General features: G+C 42.2%; 1 protein-coding gene across 1 annotated transcript in view; it reads left to right on the plus strand.

Annotated features, from left to right (window-relative positions):
- The window catches only part of DOK6 (docking protein 6), a 491,572-nt gene that overhangs the window by 65,133 nt on the left and 402,315 nt on the right, over positions 1–24,124 (plus strand). The gene's annotated exons all lie outside the window — the stretch shown is intronic.

Here is a 24,124-nt window from a genome sequence, read left to right on the forward strand (position 1 = left end):
CACGGAAGTGTATTGGTTTTATAAAGAAAGCTTTACTTACACTGCCGATGGTCACAGTGCAGGGAGGAAACTTGCTTGAGTTGCAGTTGCACACAAACAAACACAAATGAGATCTCTTCCGAACCGCACCAAACTGAGATGAGTCGTCGATATACGACTCCACGAGCGCTTCACACGGGGGATACGTCACATTTACACTATGACGGGGAGTGGCTAAGAGCTGATCAGGCCTCTATGTCCTCCTCCAAGACACACGCGGAGTTTGCTAGGCTCCACAGCACGCTCAGAGTTCCCCACGAGATGGATGTGGAGTCCTCCAACTTGGGCAGAAACTGCTCTGACCTTTTGTACGGCTAGCGAGCCAATTGCTAGCCGCCACGTAGGAATAATTTAGAATTGACCAATAGTGGGACACTAAATTGCATGTGTGTGGCGGGAACTCTTTGCACCGGGGATTTCTCTCTGCAGCTGAGAAATCCACCATGCAAAAAAAGCTCCATGTGGCGGGAAAATTCCAATGTGCCGAGGCACTAAAAATCATTGGGTTATGACAAAATGTATGGGAAATACCAGCAAATAGGGCCTCAAACAGTTTACCCAGAATCTCTTAGCCTGACAAATACGACTAGTGTGGCCCTGTCCCCCGTGACATGAAGCCAGACCAGGTTGCCTTCTGTCTCCTCCACATATAGATTTTTGGAGCATCCCAGGACTTATGACAAAAACACCCAGTTCCAGTCATGCATTGGGGCTAATTAGCACATGGATCCTTTGTAGGGGATATCTGGAATACATACATACACATACTGAGCAGTGCTGTGCCATGGGGTCATAGTTGGTAGGGTTAGAAAGGACCTGAGCAGATCATCAAGTCCAACCCCCTGCCATGGCAGGAAAGAGTACTGGGATCAAATGACCCCGGCCAGGTGTTCATCCAGCCTCCTCTTAAAGACCCCCAGGGTAGGAGCCAGCACCACTTCTCTTAGAAGTTGGTTCTAGATCCTATCCCCCTGACAGTGAAGTAGCGCCTCCTGATGTGTAGCCTGAATCTGCCCTCTGCCAACTTGTGACCGTTACTTCTAGTCAGGTTGTATCAGGGGTCCTGCAATGACCTTTGCTAATTCCCTCAGCACTTTGGGGTGGAGATCGTCAGGACCCTGCTGATTTAAATACGTCCAGTCCATCCAGAAGTTCCCTGACTAGGTCCTCTCTGACCCTAGGCCTGGGTGCGCTTCCCTGGGGGCCTACGGCAGTCCCGGTGTGGGGGATGACCCGGTCCCTGCTCAGAAAAATGGAGGCAAAGAAATTGTTAAATAGGTTACTTTTGCTGTCTGGTGCGATGACCTGATTTCTTAGCGTGTCCTGCAGAGGCCCCAGGTTACCCGGAACCTTCTGTTTACCCCCTATGTATTTAAACAGGGACTTCCTGTTGTCCTTGATCTGGGTAGCTAGTCCCAGTTCCATCTCCACCTTGGCTTCTTGACTGCCCACCTACTGTCCTGAGCAACAGAGGTATAGTCCTCCCTGGTGATGGCCCCTCTCTTCCATTGGGGATACACCTCCTTTTTAGTTAGGAGACATTCCCGGATGCATTTTGTGCCCTCTTGCCCCCTTTGATCTGTGTTGGGCTTACCTCCCTTTGGGCTTGGAGGATCGTCTCCTTAAGGAACGACCACTTTTCTTGGACACGCAACTCCCCTCCCCTCTGGGACATCAGTGTCTCCCCGACTATTCTCCTTACCTCATTGAAATCCACCCTCCTGAAGTTCAGGGCTGCTGCCTGGTGCTGGATGATGAATTCCAGTAGGCGATGATCGCTGTCGCCCAGGTGGTCGAGCACCCGCAGACCCCTCACCAGGTAGTCGCCTGTGGTCAGGACCAGATCCAACAAGGCATCTCCCTTTGTGGGGCTGTGCACCTCCTGGGTTAGATGGAGGTCCTGTATCTCGGCTAGGATCCTATGTGAGCGGTCAGACCTGGCTGACTGCTCTTCCCAGCAGATGTCTGGAAAGTTTAGGTCACCCACGATGACCGTGTTTTTTGACCTAACTGCCTCCGTGAGCTGACTTAAGAATTCCCGGTCTAGCTCTTCCCCTTGGTTGAGTCGTCTGTAGTAGACACCCACTGTTAAGTCCCTTTCCCCTCAACCTCCTTGTATTCTATCCCAGAGCACTTCAGTGTGCCCCTCCTCTGACTCAGTGCCACTCATTGAGGATGTGTATTTCTCCTTGATGTAGAGTACTACACCTCCACCTTTTCCATGGTTTAAAATGCTGTTGACTGTGGTAGAGCCGATCCTAATGAACTGTGGCAAATCATGAGCCTTTGGCTTTGGACTTATATCATTCATAGTTTGTATTACGTATAAATTAGTGTCAAAGTGCTGCTCAGAAATGTGTTTATGAAGTTCCTGTGCTAAAACTTTCAGGAATTAAAAAAAACAACAAATGGGTAACATGCATCAATTCTGGATGAGCTAAGTCTATGAGTACCACATGCAAATTGCTGCAGCCAGGTTTAATTTTAAGGGTTTTTTTTTGTTTGTTAAATTTGCTCCTCACTTCCATGTGCTCAGGGAGAGCAGAGTCGGACAGTAAGGAGAACAGGAAGGGGCTGCCAAGGGAAAAAGTTGGGGGGAAGCAGAGAATAAAGGGACTACTTGACCCCCAGATTTATTTTCCCAGGTTTAGGAGTGGAAACGGGACATGGTCAAGGCAAACCTCCAATAAATAGATTCCATACCTGGAAAATTATAACACATTTTATAAATACTCCATATATAGAATATAATTATTGGGAAGTTGTCTTATAATCAGGGTACTTTTCTATTAGAGTAAATAAGGTATTATAAAAGGTTTATGTTTATAGTCCTCCCTTCCATCCTGTTTTTCCATATCAGACTATAAAGTAATTTAGCCTATGTAGTAGAGTGTTATTTTACCTGTGAAACTGCAGGAAATATGCAAGAGGCAAATATTTTTGTGGGCAATATCTTTTATTGCTATAGCTGCATAGTTGGAAAAGATTTAGATGAATTTCTGGGAAGAAAGTACATTTTCTCAGGACTTAGGAAGGGTATCTTGTGCCCCAAAGCTTGCCTAAATCCCTTCCAACTATGCAGCTGGGCCATTAAAATATATCATCAGCAAAAATCCTTGTCTCTAGCCTATGTTCTGTTTGTTTGTTTTTTTTAAATGAGACCAACTGCAGTACATACAAACTGTGAATTCCAAATATTCTTCTTGTCACTTAACTTGTTATGGACAACAAAATGCATTTAAACAGTTTTAACTTTCTGACAAATCTGTAGAAAGCATGTTGATTGTTTTCATCAATTTAAGTGACCAGGGATTAACTCCAGAGCACAATATAGTATATAGGCACACAAGGTGGTTTTAAAAGAACTAACTTGAGTAACAGACCAGCTATGGCAGAATGGAGCTCAGCATGTGGTAATTAATTATTTGTTTAATATTTTAATTGTATGTTAATGTTCATCAATTTTCAAATCATATTGTTGGTATGTGCATAAGATAAGGGGGACATGGTGGCTGCCTACAAACTCATCAGGGGAGATCAACAGCAAATAGGTAGAGCCCTTTTCTCCCCAGCACCACCTGGGGTGACAAGGAACAATGGTAATAAGATGATGGAGAATAGGTTTAGGTTAGAGATCAGAAGGCAATATTTTACTGTTAGGGTGGCCAAAATCTGGAACCAACTTCCCAGGGAAGTGGTCCTCGCTCCTACCTTGGGCATATTCAAGAGGAGGTTGGACGATCACCTGTCTGGGGTCTTGTGAACCCAGCATTGATTCCTGCCTGTGGCAGGGGGTCAAGCTAGATGATCTGTTCAGGTCCCTCCTGACCCTAGCTACTATGAAACTATAAATACATTGTCTAGAGGACTCAATCCAGCTTCATCCAGCCAGTGGAAGATCTCCCTTTTATTTCATTGGGATTTGGATTGAGCATGAGGTGTGTTGAACAGTAATGCCCCTGGCAGACATTAAATTTATTGTGCAATTAACATGTTAATTGCTTCATAAATTGTAAAATGGCATATCATCCACAAAAATGTTCTTAATCTGGAATATCTTTGTGGCTGATGTATTTTCAGTGGTATATCTCCTAGACCTAGGCTGACTGTGCCTGACGCTCATGATTAGCTGACGATCCACATTGGGCAGGGAGCAACCTTGCAGTTTAGGACACAGCCCGATGTACTCGTATTGAGGATTGGGCAAGGGGAAGCCATGGATCCTGGACCAAAAACCCGAAGTCTGGCCCATCTCTGTCCTGCAGTGTGGGGCTTTACAGATCCCTGTGCAGGAGGAGTCCCACACTGGGACATGCAAGGCCAATGCTGCAGTGCAGGCAGCTAGGCGTCAGGAAGCTCCCAATCCCCAGATGCATGTCCCTGCAGTCAAGCAATTTAGATATGAGGAATTTTACACTTGCTTGTAAAAATTACATGTCCTACCATGAGCACTGGACATGGCAGGCTGCATGATTTCTGGCATCTGAAATGCAATTGGGATCTGAGGAATTTTATGATCATCTTAATGTTTGCCAGTAGCCTACTGAGTTATACCTAAGTCACCTTCTTTTACAGATGTGTGGAGGCAAGAACTAGTGCCAATGGCATTTTAAACAATTTTCACACTACTCCAAAGGAGTTATTGCATAAACTATGTGTGACACATACAGAATACTTTGTTGTAGAAAGTTTTCACTGACAGTCACTGAATCACTGGAATGCATTAGGATTACCTGAATATGGGTTTTCCAATTATAGATAATACAGTTATTCCATTTTCATGGGCCTGAAACCTAAGTTTCAGATTTCACATGCATACACACGCATTGTTTTTTAATAAATTAGTTGAAGGTGGAGTTCTGCAAATATGTTGCTCCAGCAAAGCCACTAGCATACCTATAAAATAAATTAGTAATTTAGTAGGATTATTTATTTATTTAACCAAATATCATTATAGGATGGTTTTAGAACTTGAATAAGAAAAGTTAGATCCATCTTTTAAAATGAATTCAGTAGGACCTCTACACTCCTGGGAGAATGGTTGGATTACAGTCTGAGTAATACAGATAAATTAGGTGTAAATAGAGATGTAGATTACTCAAGTGCATTAGTGATGCAGGTATATAAGAAGACTATACCTCTGCTATTTTCCTGAAGTTATCTTTTCTCTTTCCTTTGCCTTTATCTATTATTTCCATTTGACATATTTGCTGTCACTTGGCTATGACAGCTTACAAATGATGGCTTCACTTGTTTCTCAATACTAGTCAGACATTAGATCTTGTTGACCTTCACCAATGTAGTGTGCTTGCCAGTGAAATCTCTTTACAAGCTCCCCTTCAAGAAGGATGAATGGAACTTACTTTGTTCATTGTTTGTGAAAAAAATCTGAGTTTAACTTCTTTCAGAATATTCAGATATGCTTCAGTTTTTATAATGCCAGACCTATTTGGAAAAGATTTTCTTGCTCTAGTTTAACAGTAGGGTAAAAATACAAACAATGAAAGAAGAAAAGAAAGCTCAGTGCGATTACAGAATAATTGCAACAGTTGGAGAAAGAATATTATTAAATTGAATTTTGGTCTCTGTATTTGCTTCCAACTGAATGCTCCTCAATATGTTGTGGTATACATGGATAGCTTCCCTGATTGTTACCCCCAAATTTTCAGGGAACACAATTAGGTCCTTTGTATCCAAGTACTTGTGCGGGGGAGGGAGGGAGAGGGAAGCTGTCAGCTCTGAAAAACTTTCCTTACTTCTCCCCTCCTCCCCCCCCCCCCCCCCCCCGGAAAAAGCAAATTATGTAACACAGGCTCCAAAACTTGCATCTTCTGCCCATATCCACGAATAAGGCAGACTTCCAATACGTAAATAATAAGCCCCAATGCAAACTGTACTAAACTGACTCCTGAGCAACTACCAAGTTTTACAGCCATCAAACACTGTAGACCTAGGTAAGGTTATTCTGCAAGTGTGTAAATTAGGAAGGATTGCTTAGTGGCATCCTGGATTTATGGAAAAAGCTCAGGCCCTGCATATAGAACTAGAAAAGGTTCAGGCAATTGTGTGATTTATGTACTGGTGTTTTCTTGGATATTGTCTATAAGTGTATTTATTTTTATGGGAAGTTTTACTGTACAGTATTACACCACCCCAGGGCTCTTCCATGCAGGTAGAGGCACAATGGGATTGGATGCATGATCCATACAATCACATTTTCTGCCATGGCACACATGCATGGTAGGAGGCGTGATTGTGGGATTGCAAATGGGATCCCATCGTGTCTTGTTGATGGTACAGGAGGAGCCCCGGGTGCTCCCAAGCAGTGGTTTGCAGCTGTGAGCATCCTCGGCTAATGGGTCTCCCAGCCATGGGAATGCACCATGAGTTCCTGCAGCTGGGAGTCCCATCAGCTCACCCAGATTACCAGCCACGGGAGCACTGCATGGGTGTCCATGTCATGTCGCAGAGCTTCCTCTCGTGCGTGGATGACCTCTACCTGACTCAAGAAGTCTATGGGCCAACGAGAGGCAAAGCGCTGCTCGACCTGGTGCTGGCTACTGGGGAGGACCTAGTCGGCGACCTAGTGATCGATGGGAAGCTGGGTGACAGCGACCACGAGCTGATCACCTTCACCATCCGCTGAAAAGCTGGCAAGTCGGTCAGCAACACGCAAGTCCTTGACTTCAGGAAAGCCGACTTTGACAAGCTCAGGAGGCTTGTCAGTGAGGCCCTAAGGGACTGTGACCGCAGGGAGAGGGGAGTTCAAGAAGAGTGGTTGCTCCTCAAGGGAGCGATCCTCAATGCACAAACTAAGTCTATTCCATCTCGGAGGAAAGGCAGCAAGAGGGCACAGCAGCCCCCCTGGCTCTCCAGGGACCTAGCAGACCTCCTGAGGCTAAAAAGAAAGGCCTACAAAGGATGGAGGATGGGAGTCACCTCCAAGGAGGATTATTCTGCACTGGTCCGGTCCTGTAGGGAGCAGACCAGGAAAGCCAAGGCTGCAACTGAACTCCAGCTAGCTTTGAGCATCAAGGACAATAAAAAGTCCTTTTTCAGATATGTGGGGAGCCGGAGGAAAAGCAGGGGCAACGTTGGACCCCTGCTGAACCAGATGGGGCAACTGACAACTGACGCCCAGGAAAAAGCCAACCTATTAAATAAGTACTTTGCGTCGGTCTTTCATCAGCCCCATGGGACGCCCGTGCCTGCTACAGGGCCGGGAAGTCCGGGTGAGGGTGATCCCCTGCCCCCCATTAATGCTGACTTTGTGAAGGAACATCTTGAGAAGCTGGATACCTTCAAGTCAGCCGGCCCTGACAATCTTCACCCCAGGGTACTCGAGGAGCTGGCGAGCATCATAGCCCAGCCTCTAGCGCGGATCTTTGAAAACTCTTGGCGCTCTGGTGTAGTGCCCGAAGACTGGAAGAAGGCCAACGTGGTGCCTATCTTCAAGAAAGGGAGGAAAGTGGATCCGGCTAACTATAGGCCCATTAGCCTGACTTCTATCCCGGGGAAGATCTTAGAAAAGTTTATTAAGGAGGCCATCCTTAATGGACTGGCCGACGCCAACGTCTTAAGGGATAGCCAGCATGGGTTTGTTGCGGGTAGGTCTTGCTTGACCAATCTCATTTCCTTCTACGACCAGGTGACCTATCACCTGGACAAGGGAGATGAGATTGATGTCATATATCTTGACTTCAAAAAAGCCTTCGATCTGGTGTCCCATGATCGTCTCTTGGAGAAACTGGCCAGTTGTCGCCTTGGGTCCCCCACGATCCACTGGCTGGAAAATTGGCTCCGGGGTCGGACCCAGAGGGTAGTAATTGATGGAAGTCACTCATCGTGGTGTCCTGTGACCAGTGGGGTCCCCCAGGGCTCTGTCCTTGGACCCATACTGTTCAACATCTTCATTAATGATGTGGACACTGGAGTCAGAATCGGACTGGCCAAGTTCACCGATGACACCAAACTTTGGGGCAAAGCATCCACGCCAGAAGACAGGCGGGTGATTCAGGCTGACCTGGACAGGCTCAGCAAGTGGGCGGATGAGAATCTGATGGTGTTCAACGCCGATAAATGCAAGGTTCTCCACCTTGGGAAGAAAAACCCGCAGCATCCTTATAGGCTCGGCAGTGCTATGTTGTTTAGCACTGTGGAAGAAAGAGACTTGGGGGTCATCATTGACCACAAGATGAACATGAGCCTGCAATGCGATGCTGCGGCTAGTAAAGCGACCAAAACGCAGGCTTGCATCCATAGATGCTTCTCAAGCAAATCCCGGGACGTCATTCTCCCCCTGTACTCGGCCTTAGTGAGGCCGCAGCTGGAGTACTGCGTCCAGTTTTGGGCTCCACAATTCAAAAAGGATGTGGAGAAGCTTGAGAGAGTCCAGAGAAGAGCCACGTACATGATCAGGAGTCAAGGAAGCAGACCCTACGATGACAGGCTGAGAGCCCTGGGGCTCTTTAGCCTGGAAAAGCGCAGGCTCAGGGGTGATCTGATGGCCGCCTACAAGTTTATCAGGGGTGATCACCAGTATCTAGGGGAACGTTTGTTCACCAGAGCGCCCCAAGGGATGACGAGGACGAATGGTCACAAACTACTACAAGATCGTTTCAGGCTGGACATAAGGAAGAATTTCTTTACTGTCCGAGCCCCCAAGGTCTGGAACAGCCTGCCGCCGGAGGTTGTTCAAGCGCCTTCATTGAACACCTTCAAGATGAAACTGGATGCTTATCTTGCTGGGATCCTATGACCCCAGCTGACGTCCTGCCCTTTGGGCGGGGGGCTGGACTCGATGATCTTCCGAGGTCCCTTCCAGCCCTAATGTCTATGAAATCTATGAAATCTATGATAGTGTAGCTGACACAGTACCCCAGCTGTGCAGGTGTGCCATGCAGCTCCACATCAGTTGTGGTCTTCCAGCTGCAAGTGTGTATGAGATGCCCCCCTGGCTGGGACTCCTGTCAGCTGATGGGACTCCTAGCTGTGGGAGTATGTGCTCCAGTGGGAGCTCCCAGGCTCTGGGGTGCACATGGACCCCTCCCCACCCAGCTGAGAGTTTTAATCAGCTGACAGGGTTTTCAGCCATGGGGGCCCCTGACCGCACATTGAATTAATGATGTGATAGGAAGTAGCCAAAAAATTAGTGCACATATTTTGTGGAATAACTGTACTTTTTCCTCTTTGTATCTCACCAGTAATTGATTGATTGTATGGCTGGGTAACCATTTAAGATGTGATTAACTGGTTAATCATGCCTTAAGTATAATGTGTAGATGGGGCTTACAGTATTAGACCACCACAGGTCCAACCTTCATATGGGCCAACTGTTCTTAAGTTTGAAAATTTTCCTCATTCTCCAAAATGAATTGGTGTGTTAAATTTTGTACATAGTGTTTGGAAATAGCTGACTCTTGGTGGCCTTTTAATTTTTAAATATGTTTTCATTTAGACATTGATAGACATTCATTTAGAAATAGATATATAGGAGCTGAGCTAATGATGTTCACTCAAGACAATATGGAGAGAATCTGCATCATCTCACTTGGAGCTTAATTTTAGGCTGAATTCTGCTGAGGTCTGACTGGATTTCCCATTTAAAAGGAACAAAAATCTAGTATTATCTTGCTATAGATTTTTGCAGACATGTATTTCAAATTACACTGGTGCATTGTCAGTTATCATCAGTTGTGTTGCCCTGATACATTGTAAAGTATCACAAAATGAAAAGTCGGTATCAAGAAGGTTGAAAAGCATGATTTAGTTAACTACAGTTTTAAACATAGTTTTTCCTCAAACATGTATGCACATTTTTAAACTTAAACTTTTTATCAAATAGTTGGTAGTCAAATATGTGTTTGTGTGTATGTGCAGGTGCTTATGGAATGGAGACAGAAGCAAAATTTAGCTAGGACTAGAAAGGCAGTAGACTACTTAGGAAATCTATTTACAGACAAATCTTATAAAATTAAGTCTTCATTTTTATATGCAATTTGCAAATAAAATCACCTTAACAGTTGCATAGAACTAGTTTTAATCTGAAAGGACTACTTATCTTGCAAGGCTTTCCTTTCAACTTTCCATGGAAGCATTCAGATTTTTGGCATGAATATCCTAAATGGCGATGCACAACTGCACTTTTGAGAATTCTTAAATATTGGCCAAGTAACAGATTTCATATCTTCCAGAGAAAAAGGATGTTCATCTTGCACCTGCTGCTTTAACATTTTAAATTATGGTTCAATCAAGTTTTCACATAATATCTTCATAATGAATGGATTTATACGATAAAATATGGAGTGAAAGAAAGGGACCTTTTTATAATAAAGTTTCAGAAATAGACTTCCCTAAAACACTACCTTAGCAATTAAAATTCTATCTATCTATCTAATAAATAAAAATACACACACACACACACACACACACACACACACACACACTAAAAACTAATCAACTTAAAAGGGGATTGGATTCTACTAATCGGTTAACAGCTTCTGCTAATTATCCTGATGACATATTTCTAACTATATTATGACAATTAAACTCAGATGTCTGTACGGCCTAAGAAACTCAACATATTAAATATATCAATAATCATGCTTGTTTCAATACTTTTCTGTATTTTTATTTTTCCTTTTATTGATGTAAATAGTTTTTCTTCCCTGTTACTTCCATGTTCTTTGTTTACCACAGGGTGTTCACTGGTTTCCTTACCGAAAAACGAGATTAAAGATTACCAAGAACAGGTCCTTTTGATGTCTCATTATGAGAGAATATATGAAGATCAGTTATATTAATAGCACAGGGTTTCAAAAAGCGAAAATACTGTGAGTTGCTGCCAACTATTCCATGTTTTATTTTATGGTATGTTAGCTATACTATTAACAAGAAATGTAATTAAAGTAGACAAGCTCATACTTGCCTATAGGGTAAAAAGAGTATTATTTCAATGTTCTGTATGAAACAATGTTTTGGCTTCTCTCTCTTTTACTTTCCACTAATTCAGCTCTTACTTTGGCAGTCAGCATTAAAAACTTGCCAACTGCTTCACTGCCAGATCAAGGAACAATTGGTTGTGATGTGAACCCTTACATGAGTATTTTGTGAGTAGTCCTATTGACTTTGATCACATCAGTGGTCAAGAATATTCATAAGGGTTCTATAATCTCAGTTACAAATAATGCGGTGAAGAAAACAGAGCTCACAAACTGAGAGCCTGGACAGATGACACATTTTATACTTGTACAACAAATTGCATTTGGACACTGATTGAAGTTACTTTGCTATTTGGAGTGGACCAAGGAGTGGCTTTAAACAGAAGCTATTGCTGTGCCTTGCCAGTAGGTGGCAGAGAAGCAGATAAAAACCCATTTCCCATGAGATGGCTACCTATGTGGAAGGCTGCAAGCAGGCGATTTGATATTGATGTAACTTTTACCAGTGACATCTTACCCCTATTTCTCTCAAGAATAATTTTATACTAGGCTGAATAAATTACACTGGTACAGGGTTTTTGTTTTTTTGGGATTTTTTTTTTGTTTTTTTCCTCCTTTTGTGCTGGTGTAAAGCCTAATTATACAACTGAAAAGTTCTGAGCAGAATTTTATTCTGTTCAGGTACTTGGACCCATACAGTGGTGTTTGAACAGCTTTAATAAGTTTGTCAAATGATGCGACTAGCACATTCAAATCATACATGAAACTCTTTATATAACTTTTATGTGTGCTGCAATTAGTATTAACATATTAGTAAAAACAAGGGTTGAAGAGACATACCTTGCATTTGCAACAGCATGTGGTAATATGCCAGTTAGTTCTTGGATCCTTTAGCAGTTCATTCCAATTTTTGTCCACCGTCTGCAGGCTCTATTTCAAGCAGTGTTACCTTGACATTGCTCTGTTCCATTGTGTCTGAGAAATGAAGTTTTAACAGTGTTCCTTATTCTATAGCTTTCTGTGCTATCTTATTTATCCTAGGCCCAAACTATTGAACACCCTGTAGATAAGGACAAAGTCTCTGAATTTGACTCAGAATTCTACAGGGAACCAATACAGAGAGTGAAGAGCAGATCTGATGCACTCACAATAGCACATACTGCAGAGACGTATTGTTGTTTTCTGTATAAGTTGTAGTTTCTTGAGGGCTGATGGCTTCATGCCCAGGTACATCACATTGTTGTAGACAAGCCAGAAGGCAATGAAGGCATATTTTATATTAGACGAATTTATCATCTGCCAGGATGAAATGCAGTCTCCTAGTTAGCTATTGATGATAGAACATGTTACTGCAGATAGTCTGGTATACAAGTTCAGCTGCAGTGTGGAATTTGGGAGCACTTCTTAACTGTGGATTGAATTGATCGATTCTGGACATCCTGTATTTTCAATTACAGGATACTATTTTGTGGCTCAGAACTTTTCAAAGGGCCAGAGCCATAAAAGGATTTAGAAATCTAAGAACTTACATGGAGTTTAGGTGTTTTAATCCAAAATTGCCATAAAAAAGAAAACCCTGCTCATCAGTCACCTAATCCAGGAGACGCAAAAACGCACTTTACTTTTGGATCTAAAAGGGAGATGTTATCTAGACCCTACAGTTGTCTGCCTAGAGCATCCTACACTGGAGAGCCTAGGCCCCAAAATCCTGCCTAAGACACATTAGGATTCAGCAGCTCTCTCTTCACCCAAGTCCCTGAGAGCACTATGTGCCAGTCGCATCAAACATACACAGATAACCTAGAGTTCAACACAGTGCAGTCTAGGAATATGAAAATGAATGCACAGTACAAAATTGAAATCCTTTCACCAAAAAAAAATACCCACCAAAAAATAGCCAATAGCTTATTGGTTTTACTACTAGTTGGGAGAGACCTTGCTTCAAATCAGAGCAGGAATTTGAACCTGAGAGTCTCTTACTTTCCAGGCAAATCTGTAGCGTGGTGGCTAGGGTTTTATCTTCTGTCTTGTGTATTGCTGCTGTTTCAGTTTGTTTAAATAAACATTCACTGGCCCATATCTAGAAAGACGTGACTGTATAGCTTGGGGTTGAGGGCACTATTTGGGATTAAATATGCATTAAATTATTAATATGATCCTGAATGATTTTACTTTATTATTCAATGTGATGTATTCCCAATAGTAAATATAGAGCAGTTCAATTAATAGTCCGATCCTGAATTCGATCTTTTTATCTCATTAAAAATCAGATTATATGGCAAGCATCATGCACTATAAAATAATATAACACTACCTGTTCCAGAAACTTTTTTTTTTTTCCATTGTGACCCTACTAAAACAAGCTGGTATCTGCTGTCTATGTCTTGCTGGAAATTTCAAAGGGTTACTAGCCCATATAGTTCTTGAATTATATATTGCATTTCACCTCACCCTTGCAATCTTAGAGTTCTTTTTATGATCCTCTAGTATAATTTCTCAATAACAACATATGACATAAGTCTTGTACTTTATTAATTATGCACTACAAAGAAAAATAAACTTACACAATCAGCTTTATCTTTTCCATTCTCTCTTAAGTTATTGTAATGTCAGGAAGTTCATGATGACAATACCTAATGAGATTATTATGACATCATTGAATAGTTTATAACCAGAATGGTTTCGGCTTACTTGACAAAGCTTCATTTTTATTAAATCAGTTTCCATAACCAAGAACAGGCATAACTCCCCCCTCCCCCCCACCCAAAAAAACCCAAAACAAAACCAAAAACAGAACAGAAAAAAGAAACAGGCAAAGAGGAAAGGGGAAAAGGGTGTTGTGTTATAATCAAATGTGAAGAAATAATCAACAGCGACACATATTTTCTAAGCCTATGCAAGAAACACAACTTCATTCCCAGAGGAGTACACATCCACAATTCTCTTACTACTGCACACAACTCCAAATATGCTTCACAGCTATGCAGAACTTCAGATAAAATTAGAAATTATCTACTTCACCTAATCTACTCCAAAAGAGACCAGCTCAAGAAGGAAATCACCGTATGCTACAACTTAAAAGAGAAGAATCCAAACATTTTTCCTAATATTATAAAATGGATACAAAGAGACTTTGAAACATTTTCTACAACATTCATCCAACATAAAAGAAGAAATGGAACAAATTACACCATGAAACTCAAAAATACAAGAAAAACTACAGAGCTTGATTTTCCCCCTCCCCCCCCCCCCAACCTAACCCAGGAATTTTTTTACACACTTGCTAAAATCCACAAACAAGGGAGCCCTGGCAGACCTATCGTATCCAACCATGGAACCCTAACTGAGGAAATACCAATCCTAAAAACGCTCGTCTCCCACAGAGCAATTTTTGTCCAAGACACTACAGACTTCCTACAGAAACTTTAAAACATAGACCACCTTCCCAGCAACACCCTCCTAGGCACCATGGCTGTTACCAGTTTATATACCAACATCTCATACCAGGATGGCATCCAAGCCTGCCTTACATACCTATGAGAGCAAGATGACAACTCAGAGTACAGACCAAAAATACTACTGACCTTATACACTTCATCCTCACACGCAGCAATTTAACTTCTAATAACCAACATTTCCTCCAGACCATGGGCACCAAAATGGCCCCACAGTATTCCAACCTTTTTATGAGCCATCCAGGAGAAGGATTCCTCAAGGACTGAACCATCAAACTCTTGCTATACTTAAGATGCATTGCTGACATCATCATTTAGACTGAAAACCTGCAATCTCTGAGTTCCATCAGAAATTCAACAATTATCATCCCTCCATCCGGCTATCTCTTGAATACTCCAGCATCTCCTTCTTTTTAGACACGATGATCAGTATCCAGCGTGGTAAAATACAGACTATACAAGAAACATACAAACCAACATACATATCTGCACAGAATCAACAATCACCCTAACTACACCAAGAAAGCTGTGATATACAGCGAAGCCTTCAGATGCCTCTGAATTTGCGCTAAGGAGAATACCTGGGATTGCCACCTCACCAATCTTAAAAAGGCTTTCAACCAACAAGGACACTCCTCAAGAAAGATAGATTGCATATTTGAAAGATTCGCCTGGATACCACGTGAAGAATTTTTGCAGTACAGAAAAAAAAAAACTCCCCATGAATTTCACAGTGCTGGTTATGACGTATCGCTCTTCCCTCGAACCCATACGGAAAATCCTCAAGCAATTGCAACCCGTTCTAGGAGGAAGCTCTCTATACTTAAAGAGATCTTTCCAGAACTACCCATCCTAGCCTTTAAAGAAGCAACAAACCTCGTTAACCTCATCACCAGAAGCAGACTTCCTATGGCCCAGAACACACCAAATGGATCCAGACCATGCCATGACAAGAAATGCAAAACTTGCCAACATATCTCTACCATCCCCACAACTACTACACCCCACAACAGAGCCATCAGCATTCCTGGATCTACTGCTACACCTCCAGAAATGTAATGCATCTCCTCCAATGCACCAAATGCCCTCCACGGAAAATATGTAGGAGACACCAAACAACAACAATCCAACAGAATGAATGCACACTGGAAATCTATCAAAGAGAAGAATACCCAATTACCTGTGGGGACACATTTTTCAAAAACCCCCAAAACAACTCTCTCTCCAATCTCTCAGTTCTAATCCTCAAAGGGAACTTACAAAACACTTTTCACAGGCAAGTCTATGAACTTCACTTAATCAGTGTCCTGGATACAAAAAAAATCATGGACTAAATATAGACATTGGATTTATGATGCATTATAATCTGACTGGTATCTGACTCCCCAGGTACCTCTCCACTATTTACCTGCTACATTCATCCCCCTTCTTCCCTCTCACCTGCCAGCCTGTCTCTCACCCACTGACTCATCAACTTACATCTTTACTGACTGCCTATCTTGCATGCATTCCAGCCTCTGGCTTCTTTACTATTCATTCCATCCAGGAAGAGGACACACCAACTTCAGAGGCTTCCTCAGGCTGATGAAGGGTTTTTAAACCCAAAAGCTTGCTGAGAACTTTTTTTTTTAACTATTTAAGTTGATCTAATAAAAGATACCAGATCAATCCAAAGAACCTTGTCTGCAAGAAATAAGTAACACATTTTTACATAGGGTTGAAACTCGTTTCATATTTTGATCAAATGAGGGTTGTTGGTGATATTTTATATTGGACCAGCTGAGAAAGAAGCAGATCTGAAGAAAGACATTTTATCTCTACAGCTGGTTTGTAAAAGCTACCACCAAAAAATAATCTTTGCTTTTCACATTTGTCCTGGATCAGCATAGTGATGAAAAATACTTTAACCTCATCCATACATATTAAGGTCAGAATGAAAACCGGGGAACTGGATGTTATGTAAGTTTTATAGGTGAAGTCCATGCTATCCTCAGCATTAGAATTAGTAAAGACAAATTTGTATGATGGGCAGGTAATATATCCAGCACAGGTGGAAATAACCTAGAACAGGGGTGTCAAACCTATAGTATGGTATGGATCTAGCTCACAGAGCTGTGTTGTCTGACTTGCCGGGCTTCTAGAAGGAGCCAGCCAATAGAAAATGAAGGGAATTGTATGTCTGGACTTCTAATTTTAGCAATTATGTGATGTTGGGAACCACAGCCTGAAACCTCCCCTAGGACTAAGGTGTCTAAGTCCTTCTTAGCAATTATGTTTTTTTTAATATGTTCACCTAGTGATCAGAACACTTGCCTAGGATGTGGGAAAGCTAGATGCTCGGCTCTTGTTAGCTTGAGGAGGTGATAAGCACACATCACTGAAGATGAGGCTGAAATACGGACATTCTATCTCCTTTTCTTGAAGATGGAATACTTTATAGAAAGGAATGCAAGATTAATGGTGCTAGAGTGGGAATAATATCAGGACCAGAAGGAATGTAGCTCTGTTGCCCAGCAATGTGGGCAGACTCCTGAAAGGGCAAGAGTCTGCCTGTTTCCCAGGACTGCTGATGCAACTTGAATTGAAGAGCCACAGGATAAAATTAATCATCTACCCAGGAGAATGTCCTAATCACCAGGCTATAGAAGAGTCTGGAAATGGACACATGCCACCCCATCTGTTCAAAATGGGCTACTGTGCAGCCAACAATACAAGAAACATGGGGTCAGAAGGAAGGCAAGCAAAAGGGAATGTGTTCTACTATACTACCTGGGAAAGGGAATCCTGGTTTCCAGTCCCTGCTCCAAGGTTTATTTCTGATTTTTATCCAGTGAATATCTAATGTAAAATGTATAACTAGTATTGGCAGCAACAGTATTAACATGATATCAGTTTGGGAAACTTCTATGGCCTGTATACTACAGGTCTGATGAGATGATAACAGTGGGCCCTCCTGGTTTTTTGTGCATCTTATACCTCTATAGCCAAAATTCCTTTCAAACTTAACTTTTTATTTTTTATTATTAAAATTTTAACATCCATATTATTATCTAAGCCAGGCTTGTCCAACATATGCCCCACGAGCCGCCATGCGGCCCGCCAAACCATTTTCTATGGCCCGAGGTGCTGCAACGGGAGATGAAAGTAAATGCTGTTTACTTTTGTTCCCACCCCTTGTCCCTCCCCCAGCCCCTCAGCAGCTTCCTAATGGCTGCTGAAGGGCTGGGGAAGGGACAAGGTTCCCGCACACACCGTGTCAGCTTGACGTTGCTGACGCGGTGTGGCTCCTCCTCTCCCCCCCCCTCATTTCACCGTGTCCCTTCCTAGCCCCTGCCCCTTCCTTCATTTGCATGCTGGCCCTGCCCTGCACTGGTCCCCGCCAGCCGCATGGGCTGGAGCAGGTCGTGGTGCAGCGGGTGGGCGGGCGCGGATGCTGGCTCAGAGAGGTGCAGAGGGAGGGTGGGCGCGGATGCTGTCTCAGAGGGATGCTGCGGGTGGGCCCGCAGGAGATGCTGCTGCCACTGCTGCTATGGATGTAGCTATTGGGGCAGGAAGCCGGCGCCACTCCTGCCTCCCTGCATCCCCCCGTGCCTGCAGACATTGTGCTGGGGGTGGTGAGTCGCGGGCCCCGGGGAGGGAGGGAGCCCTTCTGGTCGGGCTTGGACTGCCCCGGGGGAGAGGGAGCAGAGGGGTGTCCCTGCACATCCCACACCCCCCTATAGGGTCCCTGCATGTTTCCCTGGCTGCTGAGCCCAGGTGCACCAGTGTGGGAGCATTCTCGAGGCTGCCTAGGTGACAGGGAGGACACGGCGGGGTCAGGCGGTGCCCCTTGACTCCTGTGCCCCCAGGCATGGCCAGACTGGACAGGCCGCATGAGCGCCAGCTCCTGCCAGCCCACTGGGTGATAAAAAATTCATGATCTGGCCCCACATTCAAAAAGGTTGGACACCCCGATCTAAGAGCACAGCTTTCATTTTGGACCATATTCTACCATTGATCTTCATGCAGATTTCTGTTTTGTCTCAAATGGAATTCTATAAATTGGATTAGGATGGATGTAATTTTTTGGTTATGGGGTGGGGGGTGCTAATCCTCCATAGCTGTTTAATTATTTTTCATTATTAAAAAGTTTTAATGACACTACTGGGTGATGTGATATATTTTCTAGATCACCTAATACTGAGGTCAGTAGCTCCTCAAAATGTGGAACAAATACCTGAAACTAAGAATTTCAAGGAAACCCTTTCTCTCCTTAACTGTTTGGTAAAATGCTGGTTGTTGATGTAGTAATTCTATGGAGCAACAGTGACACCCAATGGCAACTAGGAATATTTCTAAATCAGAAAGCAGATGTCTTTCTATGGAGGCCCAGATAGCTCTTGGCAAGACTCTTTCTGTTTCCTAGTAGACTGCCTCCATTTTGAAACCTTGCGTATCCCGAGCAGTTAAGCTTTCAGGAATAAGCTGAACTGTGCACCTTTTAGAGTTATTTAGCAGTTAAATATAATAATCTTACAGTGTCTCAAAATGAGTAGTCAAAAAATGAGGGCCACTTTTGAAAATTTGGCTTGGCACTATTTAAAAAAATACTTTGCAGGTTCATTAATGTTTTGTATTGGTACTTAATTATTTTAAACTATTTTAATAACTTTTGCAAGAGAACTCAGGTTCAAAATGGCTTCTAACTTTAATCTTTTCCTTTTATCTGCATTCTTCTGCTATTTTGGGAAGTCTGTAGTTCTAGTGATAAGGCCTTTTGAATTTCTGTTCGTTTGGTGGAGATTTCCTTAAATTCCTTAAAAATTGACTTGTGTACTCAACTATATTGTGAATGCACTGCAAACAATCGCCCACTATTTCATTTTCATATAACTTAGGCAATTTTGCACAGGATGAGAAATCAGGTAATTTTCCACCCTGCCATTATTTCCTCTCCATAATATGTCAAAGATCAGGTGGATTTCAAAATGAATAGTTGGATGAGGCATTTCATTTGGACTAGCCAAGATATCCCCTAGAAAATAAGAGCTAGAATATAGCAGAAAGATGGCTGCAGCAAATTCAGAAACTGTTTCACAGTTCATTATTTTCTTATAACTTATGTTCCACGCTTAGACTAGATTTATTTGGTGCTATCAAGAGAGTATAGAGTGACACCTGACCATCTACCATCTGCTGTACATACATATGTTTGTTGCAAATAATTGAACCTGTCTTCAGTAGAAGGACATAAAAACATTGGCCAAGAAATGTAGAAAATTGAGCAGACAAGAGTCCATCTGTTCAACAAAATATAGCAATTTTAATTTCTTTTAGTCTGTAGTGAAGAAAAAAATTAGCCCTTCATGGGGCCATATATATTTATTTCAGTTTATTATAATTTCTGGAACACTTACTTTCACCTTGGGGTATAAATATAAATTGTTTAGTTTAAGCAAAGACTTATCAAGAAATGCACAGGAGATTGCATGCGATAGGAATTAAATCTGTGTCATTAAAGGGCAGCTATAAATATTAATTCTATTTTATGTTTTTTTAAAGTGAGCTCTGCTTGCAGTAAGGATTTTCTTTAAAGAGAAACAAGCCTTTTTCAGAATAGAATCTGATATTTTAGGAGCAGTAATTCTGGAATTAAAGGCTGCATCTATATGTGCATTAATGCACTGTTGCTACTGCACATTAAGTTCAGTACCTCTAAGATGAGGCACTACACAAATGTGCCGTAGCCAGCACTAATGTACAGTAGCAACAGCACACGGTCTTTTCGTGAGGCTTAATGCTGAGTAGACTAATTCTACTGTGCGTTAGCATGGATTTTGCTGTGATATGCTAATAACGTGCAATAAAATTAGTCTACTGTGTGTTAGGGCCTCATGTGGATGCACCCAGATAGTTGAAAAAGTACTGTAACATTGGGTCTGATTGACTGAAATGACAGATTCTTCAATAAAAGAAAAATCTTGGGGCAAATCCTCTAGTTCTTGCTTAATTTTTACTCAGGCAAAGCTTTTGTTGCATTCAATGATGGGTGTTATACTTTAAAAGGAAAATTTTACTATTTCAAGTTGGTCCTAAGCATTTTTTCATTTAGGGAGAAGGCATTAGACAGGAAGTAAAAAAAAAAAAAAAAAAAAAAAAAAAAGGTGTTACAATCATTATGTTAGAGTAGCTAGCGTATATAAAGAAATATCAATACTCTTTCTCTACTTTTACGTAAATTTCAGGCACAGCTGTTCACACTACCCAAAATTAAGGTTGTCTGATATTTTCTATTATAAGTCCTGCTTTTTAATTGTGTATAATTTTATTAGACTTTGTTTTGGTAACATTTGTGTATCTTGGATGAGGAAGTAGACTGAGCATGGGAATCAGTGATGGGACAGAGAACCCAGAAAAATAAATAAGAAATAACTGTGGAAGTAGACTGAGGACAGGGAGTCAGAGTATAGAGAACACAACTGGCACTACCTGGGCCAAAAGACTTGGGGGCAGAAAGGGGAGAGACTGGGAAAGGAGATGAGATTAGGACCCCAATGGAGAACCTGGAAGGTGAGACTAGAACTATCTGGGCAAGAGGGTTAGGAATATCAGGAAAAGCCTTAGAAGTGGAAACTGTGACAGGGTAGGCAATAAGGCCCCTACCACACATTACACTTAAAATATAATTAACCAACCACATGTTAAAGCAGGTAATGGCATCATAAAACAAGGAATAAGCCACAAAGATTTTTCACAGATATGTATAATAACTCTAGCTGCCTATAGATGTGCTCGGGGGGGGGGGGGGTGCTTTAATTAGTGGTTTCTAGACAGTCGCTGTAACTAAAAAAGCTTACTTTCATGTGTATTAAGCCCCCATATGTTTCAAACTGGTCACAGGATGCTTTATCTAAAGCTTATTCAATGAGGGTTAGATAAAGTGCCCCACAGCCATTTTGAAACACTCAGGGGCTTAATGCATGTGATGGTGAGGCGATGCTGGAGTGTTGCAACTTGAAGACTAGAACAGGAGGGCAACATTCAATCAGTAGTGTCTGTTCTGATGCGTTCTTATTGGAATATTAAGGAGCACATCTGTAGGCACACCCTGTGGCTGGTTCCTGTTCTGCCATTAATTGAATATGTGGCCAGGTGTGCCTCCGTGTTTGGGCACCCCATTAGCTGAGGGGACTCCCAGCTATGGGAGGTTGCTACTTGCTGATGCAGGGGGAACCTAGAATCATGATCCTGGGCTCCCCCTGCACCAGCAATAAGGTGTGTTGGGATCTGATACTCGATCCCACAATCATGCCTTATGTCATGCATGTATAGTATGGCAGTAACTGTGACTGTGTGGATCATACATCAGATCCCATCATGTCTTTACCTGCATGTCTGGAAGAGGTCTAAGAATGATACTATGACTGGATGGATTAAAGTAAGTGACAGTGGCTTGTGTCTACATGAGATGCTAAATGTGCAGTAGACTAATTCTGCTGTGCATTAGCATGACATGGCAAAAGTCATGCTATTGCATTAACATGCATGTGGCATGGCAGTGTTGGTCACTTTAAGGGCTGAGCCAAACAGCCAGCAAGTGCTTGATTACTGCAGCCATTTTAGAACTCTGGCTGCCTATATAAACAGAGCAGTTTGCTGCTGGCAGGCCAGGCAAAAACACCACCTGGCTGAAAGACTGTACAAAACACCTTGGAGGTAAGGGCAGGAGCTTAAGGGGATGGTTTGGAGGCTCCTGATGCTGGGCATGACCTAAAACTTCACCCTGCTGGGAGTGGGTGGCCTGGTGGGGCTCCCCGTGGTGCAGGAGCCCCCAGGAAATGCCAGGTTACTACCCTGGTGAAAGGTGGGTTGAGGTGCTTTAACCCCTAGCCTCCACAACACTGTTGGTACAAGGGGGCCAGGCACAGCTATGTCCACTCCTGGGACAAGCCACTTGAAGCTCCGTCCTGCTCGCTGCCTGGCCCTGTGACTGTGCATTCCAGCCCCAGGCCCCAAGCCCCATGCACCACTCAGGCTGGGCAGCAACCCCATTTTTTCTCCTTTAAAATGAAAAAATCTGGAATTTACCATGTTTTTCCATGGGAAAACCGAGTTCCCTGATTATGATGCTTTCCTTTTATTTGGAACGATATTAGACTGTTCATCTTCTAAATAAATACATCTCTGTATTTTCTACCAAATCCTTGATATAACTGCATGTGAAATAATATCCATTTGAATTAAGCCTTCTAAACCAGAACTTTCTGCAAATAATAAGAAGACATGAAATATGCAAGAGGTAGTGAATAATTATCGAAACAGAAATTTTTCTCCTATGTAGTTTATTTTTCACACAAATGCAGCAGCATAGTTTGATAATAAAACACTAAAGATACATGAAGAACACTTTTATTGGTTGAGCTTTTATCTTTTTGAAGTAATAATGCTCTTGCTAATCTGGCTTTATGTTAATTTAGTGGATTGTTCTTTTCATGGGCTGGTCTGTCATGATTAATAAAATATGAGTAAAATAAAAATGTACTATGAAATTAAATTGGAAACGTTAAAAAATGGAAACAGAATTGCTGATACACAGGAAAGCCTTGGCTTAATTCATTGCATTATATCACTAAAGTAAACTTTCTGACTTAATCTGGCAGAATGTGCTTCTGCAGTTGTATGATGCTACAAATCATTGATTCATTACCATGTTTTGGAGGGAGAAAACAGTGGTCTCTGACCCTTCTTTCAGGATATTATAAACAACTAATAAAATATATATTTTTTTATTTTTTGGGTTTCTCTTTAGTAAAAGCATACATAGTAAAAGGTATTTGGGAAATGCTAAGCAGTAAGTTCTATGACCATTTTATGATAGGTTTGAATATATTTATTTGTTATGAAACCCAGTGAGTCAAATTATGATTAAGTGTAAATAAATTTTGCTGTAGGTTTTCATACCTCTTGTAAAAGACCCCATTATCTGCAAAATATTGCTACTCAAACCCCCTACACCCAACGTATCTCTGCATGTTGAGTTTCTGAGGAGAGTTCTAAAATTTATGTCAAAACACAGCAACAGCACTACTTGCTACACTGACCAATCAGATATTTTTACAGGTGTTTGCAGTGAAAGGTAGTTGTAAGTTTCAAGTATAGCCTCAAAGTAAAACATCTAGTGAATGCTGCTTAAAAGATGCACTGGCACATTTCCAGGGAACCCACCTCCTCTAGCTATTCCTGCCACTAGCTGGCGTGACTTATTTCCAACCTTCTACCAGTGCAGGTCCGTATGCCTTATGCTATTGCCACTGCACCACAATCTTGGCAAACTGCCCTCCCAAGTGCATGCAGTACAGATTCTTTGGGCTTTGTTAAGTGGACACTGTATGAAGGTTTTTACTAGAGAATTCCTTGCTGCATAATCCTGCAATCTTGTACCTGGAATGATGATGTAGTAACAGTAGATATCCACAATTGGCTAAATACATTTTGGGGATGTTTCTCTCTTCTTGAATTAGTGGGCAGAGGCAGGATATGAGATTAGATGGAGAATTATCTGTTTCAGTGCTAACGTGGCAATATATGATGTGGCTATGCTTAAAGGACATTCCTACGAACTACAAAATGCATTTTCTATTCAGTGTTCTTGTTTTCACAGCAGCTGTTACCCATTCCATTATATCAAAAATCACGGACTCTAAATCCTTT

The sequence above is a fragment of the Alligator mississippiensis genome, chromosome 3 (assembly GCF_030867095.1).
Source record: "Alligator mississippiensis isolate rAllMis1 chromosome 3, rAllMis1, whole genome shotgun sequence".
NCBI lineage: Eukaryota > Metazoa > Chordata > Crocodylia > Alligatoridae > Alligator > Alligator mississippiensis.